The 12,348-nt window shown below is 42.7% G+C and overlaps 1 long non-coding RNA gene across 1 annotated transcript; it reads right to left on the bottom strand.

Annotated features, from left to right (window-relative positions):
• Window positions 1–2,730: 2,730 nt before the first annotated feature.
• On the bottom strand, window positions 2,731–11,714 carry LOC115653674. Its single transcript, XR_004000977.1, has 3 exons — window positions 11,600–11,714; window positions 10,742–10,751; window positions 2,731–2,741 (listed from the first exon to the last, which is right to left on the bottom strand). It is a non-coding gene; the product is annotated as an uncharacterized LOC115653674 (long non-coding RNA).
• Between the last annotated feature and the right edge of the window lie 634 nt (window positions 11,715–12,348).

Here is a 12,348-nt window from a genome sequence, read left to right on the forward strand (position 1 = left end):
GTTTGGATATTTGGCAGTTGGAAGACCAACGTTCTATTCTCTCCTCTGTCATATACTTCTCATGTGACCTTGGGCATGTCCTTTACGGCTAGATTTTAAAAGGTATTTAAGTGCCCAAAAAGGCAGATAGGTACCTGGACTAGAGTTAAGCACCTATGCGTTTTTGAAAATCCCACTAGATGCTCATCTGCATCCAGAGGGGCTGGAACTAGGGGTGCTGCCACACCACCAGGGTTGAAGTAGTAATTACAGCCACCAAATACATGGTTTCTATCATCAGCACCCCCACTATAAAAATTGTTCCAGCACCCCTAGCTGGATCTTTAAAAATCTGGCCCTTGGTCTCTGTGCCTCAGTTTTCTCTGTGTAAAATGGGACTAATAATACGCCCCTTCCTTACTGTGTTGTGAGGATAAATACATTAAGGACAACGAGGTGCTCAGATACTTTGGTAATGGGGGCCACACAGTACCAAGTGATATATAGTTTTATTTATTATATAATTAGAGGTGAGTGTACATGTGGGGGTGGAGTCAGTTTTGTTTCTGGGCCATGTTGTCTTTCTCTGTAAGCAATGTCTTCATTATTTTTTGTAAGGCACCCAGACACAGGACACCCTAAAACACAAACATATGTCCTGACCCTGTGAACGCTTACCCTGCTTAGCTTCACTCCTGTGGTGAGAGCAGTCCCACTGAAGTCCTAGGACCAGTCACGTGACTCAGGTTAAGCACATGCTTAATTGTTTGCAGGAACAGGGCCTCATTCTAATCATGTATTAAAAACTGCCCTCAGAGCATTGACTCCCCAGTATGTATGTCACATGCAGTAGATTCAGCCTTGCAGACTAGAGGGGCTATGATTGTAATTTTAAAGCTTGTATTTATCCTCGTGAGTTGTGTTCAAGGTTTGAAAGGTGGTCCAAGCGTCAAACAGCAAGTAGTTTTCTGTGTGAATTCAGTACAGAAAAGTTGTCTTTGTAAATATAAAGTAGTGTTCCCTTATATTTCTCCAAACCTTTGCTGCTGCTGCAGCCAGATCTGCCACCTGTCATGCATCTCACTTGATACTCGTGAATTTGGCTTCTCTTTCCCTGTCATGCCTGCTTTGGTGGTCAAGTGTCATTTCTGAGCGAGACCTATACAGCAGTCTCTAACAGCCCAGGAAATCATGAGTTTTAGCCCCATCTTCTCTACTGGCTGCTGTTAATAGTTCCATAAAATTCACAACCCTTCTTATTGTAGTAGAAGGAGCCAAACATCTAACCACAGTGATTCACCAAAGACTCATACCCCCTTCTGCAGAAAACCAAGAGACTGCACAAAGTCACTTCAAGCAAACCCGGGCTAAAGCCCAGGGGTCTCATAAGAGGGATCTCAGTCCCAGCCATCTTGGCACACTGCCTTTTAGAATAATTGAGCCAAATGATATGCTTGAATGTGTGTCTCTAACCACTTGACCATACGCTACTCCCAGTGCCAGGAACAGATTCCAGGAATTCTGATACCCAATATTTCATTTCTGTCTCATTAATAGTTGTGTAACTCATCACTACAACAACACTGCATATAACAAAGGGAATATCATATCCCCATCTATGGGCATCTATCCACACAGAGGATAACACTATCACTGACATGGTTATTCCTATAGCTCAAGTGGAAACATTTTGTACTGTGGATCTGAAAGTGCTGAATTCAAACCCTGATGATGACCCACCAGAAGGAGGGAAATTAGTATGTGATCACATGGTCAAAGACTGTATCATAAAGCCTGCAAACTGTGGTTTTATAGGTCACCTTAATTCTAGTATTTCCTAATGTTTGGGTAATTCACTTTGCAACCTCCGTGTTCTTTTAATGTAATATATCTACCACTGAGAGAGACAAAGTAGGTGAAATAATATATTTTATTGCACCAACTTCTGTTTGTAGAAGAGACAAGCTTTTGAACTTCAGAGAGGTCTTCAGGTCTGAAGAAAGTGTCTATCACTGACAGATGGGACTGCCTCTTCCATTAGGGTGAGGACCCTGTAATAATTGTCATTGTTGAAATGCTTTTATATTTCAAAACTTTGCATTTTGAAGTGATTTGGGATGTTGGGTTAAGGTTGGTTTTATTACAGTTATATTTTTATTCTTTGCTTTCTTGTTAATGAAGTCCATGCGTGGTGTTAATGTCTTGTAAATTCCGGCCATCATTGTGCCTTTCTTTTTAGAAGTCCAATTAACTGATTTGTGTAAGACATCTGCAAAAAGAAAAATCTTCACAATTTAAATGGAGACTGTAAACAAAGAGGGAGTGGGGAGAATCTGTATCTGGCTTGGTGTTAAAATATGAAAAAACTTGGTAACTGAAGCCAGCATGAACATGCTTACCACAAACATAAGCAGGACAAAGCAAACATTTATTGCCTCCATCAGCACTAATGCAGAGCCCCCTCGGCTATTCCTTTAATCCATAAAGCTTCCTGGTAGATCCAAGATGTGAGGCCTTTCTGTAATGACTTGGCAAGAGAAAGGGTCCAGAACTTCTCTGCAAACAGAATTAAGTTGTCAAAGACAAATACCGTATTTGAATTAAAACTATAAATCTGTCATCTGTACCTACTCTACATCAAATAGCAGGAAAAGAAGCCCTCCCATCTAACTAGCAGCCTTAATTACCAGAGCACTGCAGCCTTTGAGCATGACAGGGCTGATGACAGTTGACCTTGTACGCCAATCACAGAGTGGGATCAACTTGATGTATGAGAATTACTGCCTGAAGTATTGTAGCAAAGGAAGCAGGGCCAAGATGGGAAATTAAGTGCCTAACACACTATTGGCATTATACAAAAAAACAATAACCATCTTTGTTTGGATCCGTTTATATTAGAATGAGCAACATTCTGAAGGCTGCAGTGTGATCAAATCCAATGTTACATAGTAATAGCCATTCTTTATCATCTCCATCCAGACACAAATACACAGAAAGAGCATATTGCTGGGTCTTCCTCCCGCTCCTGTGTTGGTACTGGTCCAGCTGCACTATGAGTAGCAACAGTAGAAGCCCTACTCAGCGCAGTTCTAGGCAGCATAATGGTTAAAATGCCAGTGGTCACTGGAGGCCCGTCTCTGCTAGCAGATATCCCAGTGAGTGAGTTATAAGAAGCTAAAGTTATTGGAGTTTCCTCTTTCATAGTGGTCAGGTCCCGGTGAGTCAAGCTTTGTGGCTGTTGTATTATTATTAGTGAATTCACAAGTGGTACAGTAAAGATGGAAACAAGTTCAAAATACAAAGTGAGGAGATAAAAAAGCAGAGACATAAAAGGCAAAAAAGAAAAATGTCAAAAGAGCTTAGGTAGAGATCACAAATTCTAGCCTTTCAATCACCAGCATGGAGTGTGGTCAGCTTTTGTATGTATAGTAAGCCCTCCAAACTAGGTGTGTTTGAAGATGGCATTAGTTTGTCAAGTTGCCATGTGAGATCCCAGGTTTTCTAGGACATCTTTGAAATATTCTTTTCTTTTTTAAAAAACAAAAACAAAACAAAAAAACAGGAGTACTTGTGACACCTTAGCGACTAACAAATTTTATCTGAGCATAAGCTTTCGTGCGCTACAGCCCACTTCTTTAGATGCATAGAAGGGAACATATAGTGACGAGATATATATACACATACGGAACATGAAAAGTAGCCAAATCAACTCTAAGAGGCTAATTAATTAAGATCAGCTATTATCAACAGGAGAAAAAAAAACTTTTGTAGTGATAATCAAGATCGCCCATTTAAGACGGTATCAGAGGGGTAGCCGTGTTAGTCTGGATCTGTAAATGGCTTGCCAATTACAAAACCAGTTTCTCCTCCCTTGGTTTTCACACCTCAACCGCTAGAACAGGGCCTCATCCTCCCTGATTGAACTACCTCATTATCTCTAGCTTGCCTGCATATATATACCTGGCCCTGGAAATTTCCACTACATGCATCTGACAAAGTGGGTATTCACCCATGAAAGCTCATGCTCCAAAATGTCTGTTAGTCTATAAGGTTCCACAGGATTCTTTGCTGCATTTAAGACAGTTGACAAGAAGGTGTGAGGATACTTAACATGGGGAAATAGATTCAATCTGTGTAATAACTTTTTCTGACATTCCTGATTGCTTTTCAGCTCTCTTTAGTTCACCCTGATGCTCTCCAATGGATCCTTACTGATCGATAATGTTGAATATTTTACTACCCCAGACTAATGGAGTCAGTCACAGAGAGGGAGCAGTATATGCCCCCGATGAAACCCACGTAAAGTAAAATACAGCATGTCAGTGGTATAGCACAGTAACTGTTTGCTAATAATACACTTTTTGGAAAAGCCTTTGACATCACTGGAAAAGTATCATGAACTTCTATAAGAAACTGCAGGCTCGGTAATAGGCTCAGAAACTCTCTAAGTGTAGATGATCTATAAAAAAAATGTGCAGCATATAAATATCTGAAATTCACATAGTAGTAAGTTACCTATAGACTACATTGAAATAAGTCACAGAAAATGCACTTATAGGGTCAAATTTTCAAAAGCAACCTCTACATTTGCACAAAAACTAAGAGTTGTGAGCACAAATTGCTTTTGTATATGTAAATCAGGTACTCTAACTATTATATTCCTATATTATAATATACATGTAATGTTGCTACACTGTCTCATATTATACATATACATATGTTTGTCTCTACATTTATATCTATACATTGTGGGAAGGGGCACATATGCAAGAACTTAATATTATTCATGAGAGTGAACATGCTTCCCACAAACACAGGATGGTGATAGTGAAATTTAGTATAAAAGTACCTGAAAAGTATCCAAATGGCAGAAGAGTGATACAAGGCCCACTTTGACCCTGTGAGTCTTCCAAATTGTACCCAAGTGGATTACTATCATGTCAGAACGTGAGCATGTGGAAAAAATGTGGCTGTGAAAGATATGACGACAGTTCTGTGTCCTTCATATATTCATCAATACGTGCCCTGTTCATCTGTTATGTATTTAGCCATTTTTTTTTATTAACAGTGCTGGAGATGGGCTAGCAGGTAAGTGTTACACTACATAATCATCTGCTGAGAGATTCCACATATCAACAACCATATTTTAAAAGGACAGGAGAAGCTGAGAGGACAGGAGAAGCTGAGAGGCAAGAACCAGAAACTATGAGGTAAAGTGCTGAGACTGTTGTAGCAATTATAGACACAGAAGTTCTCTCCACTATTTGAGCTAAAGGAGATGCTTCTTTAGCGTGATAAGCAGGAGGGCACGTTGTGAACCAAAAGATCTTGGGTGGGATTCTGAACTCACTGAAGTGACTGGGATGTTGCCATTGAATTTAAAAGGGCCAGGATTTTATCACTTGAGTTTAAATTTGGTTGATGCTGTATATGACTAAGGCCTGGGCTACACTAGCGGAGGGTGGATGGGAGGGGGGTTCGAACTAAGATACGCAACTTCAGCTACGCTATTCGTGTAGCTGAAGAAAAAGTATCTTATTTTGACTTACCTGGCCATCCTCATGGTGGCGAGTTGACTGCCACGGCTCCCCCATCGGCTCTGCTTACTCCTCCTGCTGAGGTGGAGTACGAGCGTTGATTCATGGATCGATTTATTGTGTCCAGATGAGATGCGATAAATCAATCCCCAATACATCAAATACTACCCGCCGATCCAGTGGGTAGTTTAGATGTACCCTGAGTATGGCATTTGGGTTTACATAACCACAAGTTGCCACAAAGTGAGACTGTAATATTAAAAACAATCTGTTTCCAATAGTATAACAGCTTGAATGGAATTTGAACCTGGAAATCATGCAACTGATTGCACATTCAGAGCACTATATAACAGTTCCTCAGTTGATGTAAATAGGCATAATTCCATATACTGCAACCAGGCCAATTATATCAGCCAAGGATCTGGCCCCAAGATAACAATACATAGCATTAGCTAGATGTAAGCTCTCTACATTCAAAGCACAGCCACCTCCTCCATAAGATAAAGAAGTAGTTGCTATATCTATAATGCTTAGAACAAAATCTCAAAACTTTTCTTTATATTGACTGGATGCTGGATCTTTTCAGCCTCTCCTGTCCTTTTAATATATCACTGTTGATAGGTAGAATCCATCAGTAGATACTTACCCACCTAACATCTCCCAAGCACCTATTAAAATTGCCTAAATATATAGCAGATGAACACAGAACCTATTGATGAATAAGTGAAGGGCACGGATTTGTCATCATATTCTTCATAATCACGTTTTTTCATTTGCTCATGTGCAATATAATTCACTTCTGACATGATGATAATGCACTTGGGTACAATTTGGGAGAACCACAACTTCAAAGTAAACCTTGTATCTTTCTTCCTATATGTGGATTCTTGAGTTTTCCTCTATCCGTCATATGCTCCAATGTGCTTTTCTGCTTTGATTCATAGTCACAGAATTATAGGACTGGAAGGGACCTTGAGAGGTCATCTAGTCCAGCCCCCTGCACTCAAGGCAGGACTAAGTATTATCTAGACCATCCATGACAGATGTTTGTCTAAACTGCTCTTAAAAATCTCAATGATGGAGATTCCACAACCTCCCTCGGCAATTTATTCCAGTGCTTAACCATCCTGATAGTTAGGAAGTTTTTCCTAATGTCCAACCTAAATTGTTCATGCTGCAATTTAAGCCCATTGCTTATCCTCAGAGGTTAAAGAGAACAATTTTTCTCCCTTCATCTTTTAGCAACCTTTTATGTACTTGAAAACTGTTATGTCCCCCCTCAGACATCTCATGAATCATGAATATTTATTAATACATATTTGCTCCTCTTGACTCTCCCTTAAATGTATTATATTTAAATGCAGAAATAATCATATACATTGCTAGATGAAGGAGAGCTAGAATAACTTCTGAGTGGAAAAAGAAAACAGTCATGTCTTCTTTACAGAAAGAAATCTAGCTCCACTGAGAAGCGGGTAATAATCTCCACAGGCCTGCATGAAACTTTGTAATTCTACATGTGTGTGCATGCACTTTTTGTGCGCCAATGCCTCTGTACACAGATAATAGAATCTAGTTGGGCACTGAGATGATTATATTTAAATATAATTTACATATGCAAAATATATTGCCTACATGTTGGTATTAAGAGAACTAAAAATGCAATCGCAGGTGATTACATCTGAAAAGTTGTGTGCAAACAACTGGAGAACAGGTTGAGACACCACTGAATTTCAGTCCCAATAATGTTTGCATGCTGTGGGGCCAGGTACAAATCAGAAATACTTTTGATTTTATGAATATAGATGTGTATAAGAATATTCTGTGCTACTGTGTACATAAACACTGTATGTGTTTCACTAAGATGTAAATGTTCTCCAGCATAAATTAAGTCCATCCCTAACTGCATCCAAGAGCTGTCCAGTATTAGTCACACTTTATATGATATTCTTTCATACATAATTACAGTTGCTGAACTGACATGTTTGTTTTCCATTTGCCTTACGGAAAAAATTCAGATATATGTAATTACTAAAGGTCATAAATGCCATGTAGAGTATTAAAGGTGATGGTGGTGGTGGTGGTGAGGTGGAAACAGAGAAATTACACAGAGGATGTGAGACAAGAAAATCTAAGATAGTGAAAAAGGGACTGGAATTTTGAAAAGAGCATTCTTCTTTATCACTGTGAGTGCATTCCTACATGCTTCACATGGTATGTGTCTATATATATATAGACACACACATATATAAAGGAAACCAGAGCTCTGTTTTTCGTTTCTTGCTGCTGCTGCAAAGACACCTCCAAGTTAAGGATTTGTACAGATCCAGAAGATTAGAATAAGGCCAAATAAGAGCACTCTTCCATGAAAGTAACTGAAGAGATCAAGTCTACACTCTAAAAGGCAAACATTTTTGATGAAAGACAAGGATTTTGGGGGTCAGGCTTAACCAGTGTTTCTCAAACTTGGGACACCGCTTGTGCAGGAAAAGCCCCTGGCGGGCCGAGCCACTTTGTTTACCTGCCCCATCCAGAGGTCCGGCTGATCATAACTCCCACTGGCCACAGTTCGCTGCTGCAGGCCAATGGGAGCTACTGGAAGCAGAGGCCAGTACGTCCCTCGGCCTGCGCTGCATCCAGCAGCTCCCATTGGCCTCGAGCAGCGAACTGCAGCCAGTGGGAGCCACGATCGGCCAGATCTGCGGATGGAGCAGGTAAACAAACTGTCCCAGCCCGCCAGGGGCTTTTCCAACACAAGCAGCGGCTCCAGTTTGAGAAACACTGGGCTTGACAGAGGAGCTGAAATATTTTGGCCTTTCAACTCTTCTTTTGGTAGACACATGCACTCAGCACTGGTAGAGCTCTCCCTCTGGCTAGACACTCCCCAAGCTGTTTCGGGCCCATTTCATTGAGTCCATATGCATTGAGCTTCCTGAATCTGAGCATAGTCTGGCACTGCCTCTAGCTTGGGGTTCCTAATCACACTCTCAGGATACAGATCTTCTCTCTAGTACCCACTTCTGAGAGCTGGGACCCTGTGGTCCAGCTGTTTAGCTTATGTTACCAGAGTTGGCACCTCAGACTAATCTGTAGCCTAAACATACCCTCTGCCAGAACTCCAACCGTGTGGACACTCTAGGCTTACAGTTTAAGTCCTCGGGGCAAGTGACAGTGAAAGCCAGACAGACAAATAGACTTTCACAGGATTCTAACCACAATTTACTCTTTACTTAGTAGCACAAAAAAATACATAGATCTAGATAAATAAACACACCTATATGCATTTCATTGCCTTAATTTCCTCACCACTCTGGAGAGTTCTTTGGACTTGGACAGAGTCCTCTAGCCTGCCTAGGATTCTTTTCCTTATAGCTTCTCTTTAAAAAGATGGAGCCTCTTTCCCTCTTTCGGTCAGCTAGCTCTCTCTGACCTGACCTGGTCCTGCAGTTAAAGTGGATCCCTGCTACAAAAGCATGTCTGTTTCTGCCTCTCTACCACCCAAAGATTCCTGCATGCTGCTCTCTGAGTCCCTCAAGTTTATATGCCCCTCTATTAACACCTGGTTGCTTTGTTCTGCTGTTGGTCATTTTCCACTCCCCATTTCACCAGGCGACTGCAAATAAACTTGGTTGAATTGGTTTCTCAGCTCAATCTTCTTAGCATATCCATCACTCGATCAGAGCACAGTCATCAAAGTTAACAACTCTCCTCCTTTGTCCATGGTCTGGTAGGAATGGACTATAGTCCCCATCAACAAATGGTGGATTCTACTGCTTAGAGGCATTCCATGATATAACATCCTAACATCAACCAGAATTCATATGCTGTACATTGACAGATTCCCCATATCATCACAGTGTTTAAGTGCCTTTTCTTTGGGATCACCATAGTGATGGGGAAACCCCCCCTTGACCCTACCTTACCCAAGGCCCCAGGCTTTTTGCTGAGAATAGAGTAAGAGTAGGCCCAAAAGCCTTTAGCTAAGAGCAAGAGTTTTAACTTTTGCTAAACTTGTTTTTCTCTACAAAGGGCATGCTGAGGAAGAAAGATGTGGTCAGGGCCCCAAAAAGGGGAACCAGAATATCTGTTAAGTTACAACAGCTGAGCCTGCTGTCAGGACTACAGAAAAGGTGCTAGAATGGTCAAACCACAGACTTGACTGGCAAAGACAATAACAGGAAAAGCCATAGATGGAGAATTAATTGGTCAGCTTGCTTATCATCAACATTATATTCCAAATAAGGCAAATAACATGTATAACCAGCGTGCTACGTTTTGTGGTTTTAACCTTTATAAGCTTGGTAAAATTTGTAATATGTAGAACAGCCGACCCTCTGCGTAGGGAACTGCTGTTTCTCCCTGTGTGCACACTTGTAATCAATAAAAGAGCCTTGGGCTGTCTGATCTAAAATAAACGGTGTGGTCGATTTTCCACAACAATTTGGGGGCTCGTCCGGGATTCCACAGATGACTCCCTTGAACCAGAGGACCGCGGACAGTCTCCTCCCAAACCTTTTGAAATCTCTATTGGGGTTTGGCAGAGGACTGGCCCGTAGGCTCCGGCTTGGGGTAAATCACAAGATGGAATCCAACTTTTAATTTCAGACAGGCCTGACGCTCTTTTAAGGGGTTTTCCTTTTTCTGGGTCTTGGGTTTTCTGGGTTTTGGGTCTTCGGGTTTGCTGTTTTCTAGTTTTCGGTCTTGAGCTCATATCGTATCGTAAGTCCTGAGATCCTTTCCGAAGGATTTCCAAGTCTCAGGGTTCGTGGGTATTGAGGTCCTCACTCTAAGGTATCCTGCTACCCCCGGACCACGCTCCTTTGGTCCGCGGAATCCTGATCTGCCCTTGGGCTCTAACGCCCTGGGAGTTGATCGGGAGTCCCCATTCCTCCAGGTTGGCAGGGACCCGGGGTCTATTCGTTTTCGGTGTTCTTGCCTTGACGACTATGTCAAGAATGTGCCTGTGTGTGACGGCCAAGCGGCCAGTGTGAGTGACAGCTGTGGGAAGACGCCCCGAGCCTCCTGCGAAGCGAAAGCTCGTGACTGGGAGTGTCTCGAAAGCAAGCCCCACAGCTGAGCTTGGAGAGATTGTGAAGTTCCCCAGCTGGCAGGCCTTGGTAAGTGGCTACCCAGCTGGGCTGCGTGTATGTTTCCCAGTCCTTTTTCCTTCCCTTCCACAACCTATAACCCTGTGACCGCTCCTCGAGCACTGTCCTCCATAGGACCGCAGAGTTCCTCTCTTTGCCCCTCAGAGCCATAAGCTCCCTTCCCTTCTCAGAGAGAAGGGGAGCCCTGGGAAAACCGCACTGCTGACTTGTCTGCTCCAGAAGCACCGTTGGCTTGAAGGCTGGTGCCCTGAGCTGGTAGGGGGCTTGCGGGGACCACGGGCTTTCCGTTAGGGTAAAAGTCCCTGAGGAGGCTCGCCTCCCCTTCACCTTTCTTCCCTTGTAGGTCTCCAGCTGTGGTTCCGACTCACAGTAACCTACCCCTTTGCCCCTGCCCAGGGCAGGTAATGAGGCCATTGGTGTTAGAACCACGGTAATCCTATAAGCGTTCCTTGTGTGTGTGTGTGGCTTGAGTGAGAGCGGGCTGAAGCGAGAATGAGGGCTGGTTAATCTGAAGGGATTCTGGTCCCACCAAAAGGCACACCTGCTGCATATATGTATGTACATCGTGGTCCATCGACGTGTAAATATTTACAAAATTGGAATTGGTATACCAGAAAAGATCCACAACAAGTTTCCCCTAAAGGGAAGTTTCGACCTCGAAAAGATTGTGCATCTAAGGGGTGCACTTCTTACCAACGCTGTGTGTCAGGAACAGCTTGATGCATATTTTGAATGGCATAATGAAATAAAAAGCAACATCAGGAATCCCAAGACGTTGGGGGTTTTAAAAACACTCAGGAAAAACTATAAACCCAATTAAAAGAGGGGCAGGAAAAATTAAGTATTGTTTGCCAGGCAGGCAAAGATTTAGAAGGTATTTTAGCCGCAGCGTAGCATTTCCATAAACAATTGGAAAAGGAAAAGGGTGAGGCAGAATCCAAGCTTATGGCACTGCAGATTCAAACAGTGCAGGACGCTAACAAAAGGAGGGGGCGAAAGCAAGAACTGGGAACAGCGGAGGCCCTGCCTCCACAGGGGTTAAACCCTCAGCCTAGATCAAATGCTTGCTTTACATGTGGGCAAGAGGGCCATTGGAGAGATGCGTGCCCAAAGAAATGTTGCTCCTATTGTAAGCAAGAGGGTCATCTCATCCAGGATTGCCCTGCTTGCCCCGTACGGCCCCCTAGATGAGGACCTCGTCCAGGAGGGGCGCCGGAGCAACCTGTCCCTACCCCCCGACATCCCTCTCGTGTGGGGGAAGTGTCGAAGCAAGCCCCTTTCCCAGAAGGGCACAAGAAAACTAAATACTCTCGTAAAAAGGGCTATGCATACTGCAAGCAGGAAAGCCATCTTATAAGAAATTGTCCCATGCGTCCCCCCTTGGGGTTTCTCATCGTCCTGAAGGAGTCCCAAACAAAACACCATATCCTTACTTGTCAGTTTTCCCCTACTCCACCTTCACCACCACTTAATTTTAGGAAAACCAGGAGACTGATAACGAGACTAATAACATCATCGCCCCATTCCTGTCAGAGACCAAACTGGCTCTATGGTCTCATGTTTAAATAAATTGGTATTGTTAACCCTAGCTCAATAAATGCTGGAGTATCTCGCTCTACCCTTAGGGCATAAAAGTTTCCTTCTGTTCCCCTTTCTTCAGATGTAATTAAGGCTGTAGGTGTGGGAAATGATCCCATTCCCCACCCCTCACCGTCTTAACCATC

This window comes from Gopherus evgoodei, chromosome 6 (genome assembly GCF_007399415.2).
Source record: "Gopherus evgoodei ecotype Sinaloan lineage chromosome 6, rGopEvg1_v1.p, whole genome shotgun sequence".
Classification (NCBI taxonomy): Eukaryota; Metazoa; Chordata; order Testudines; family Testudinidae; genus Gopherus; species Gopherus evgoodei.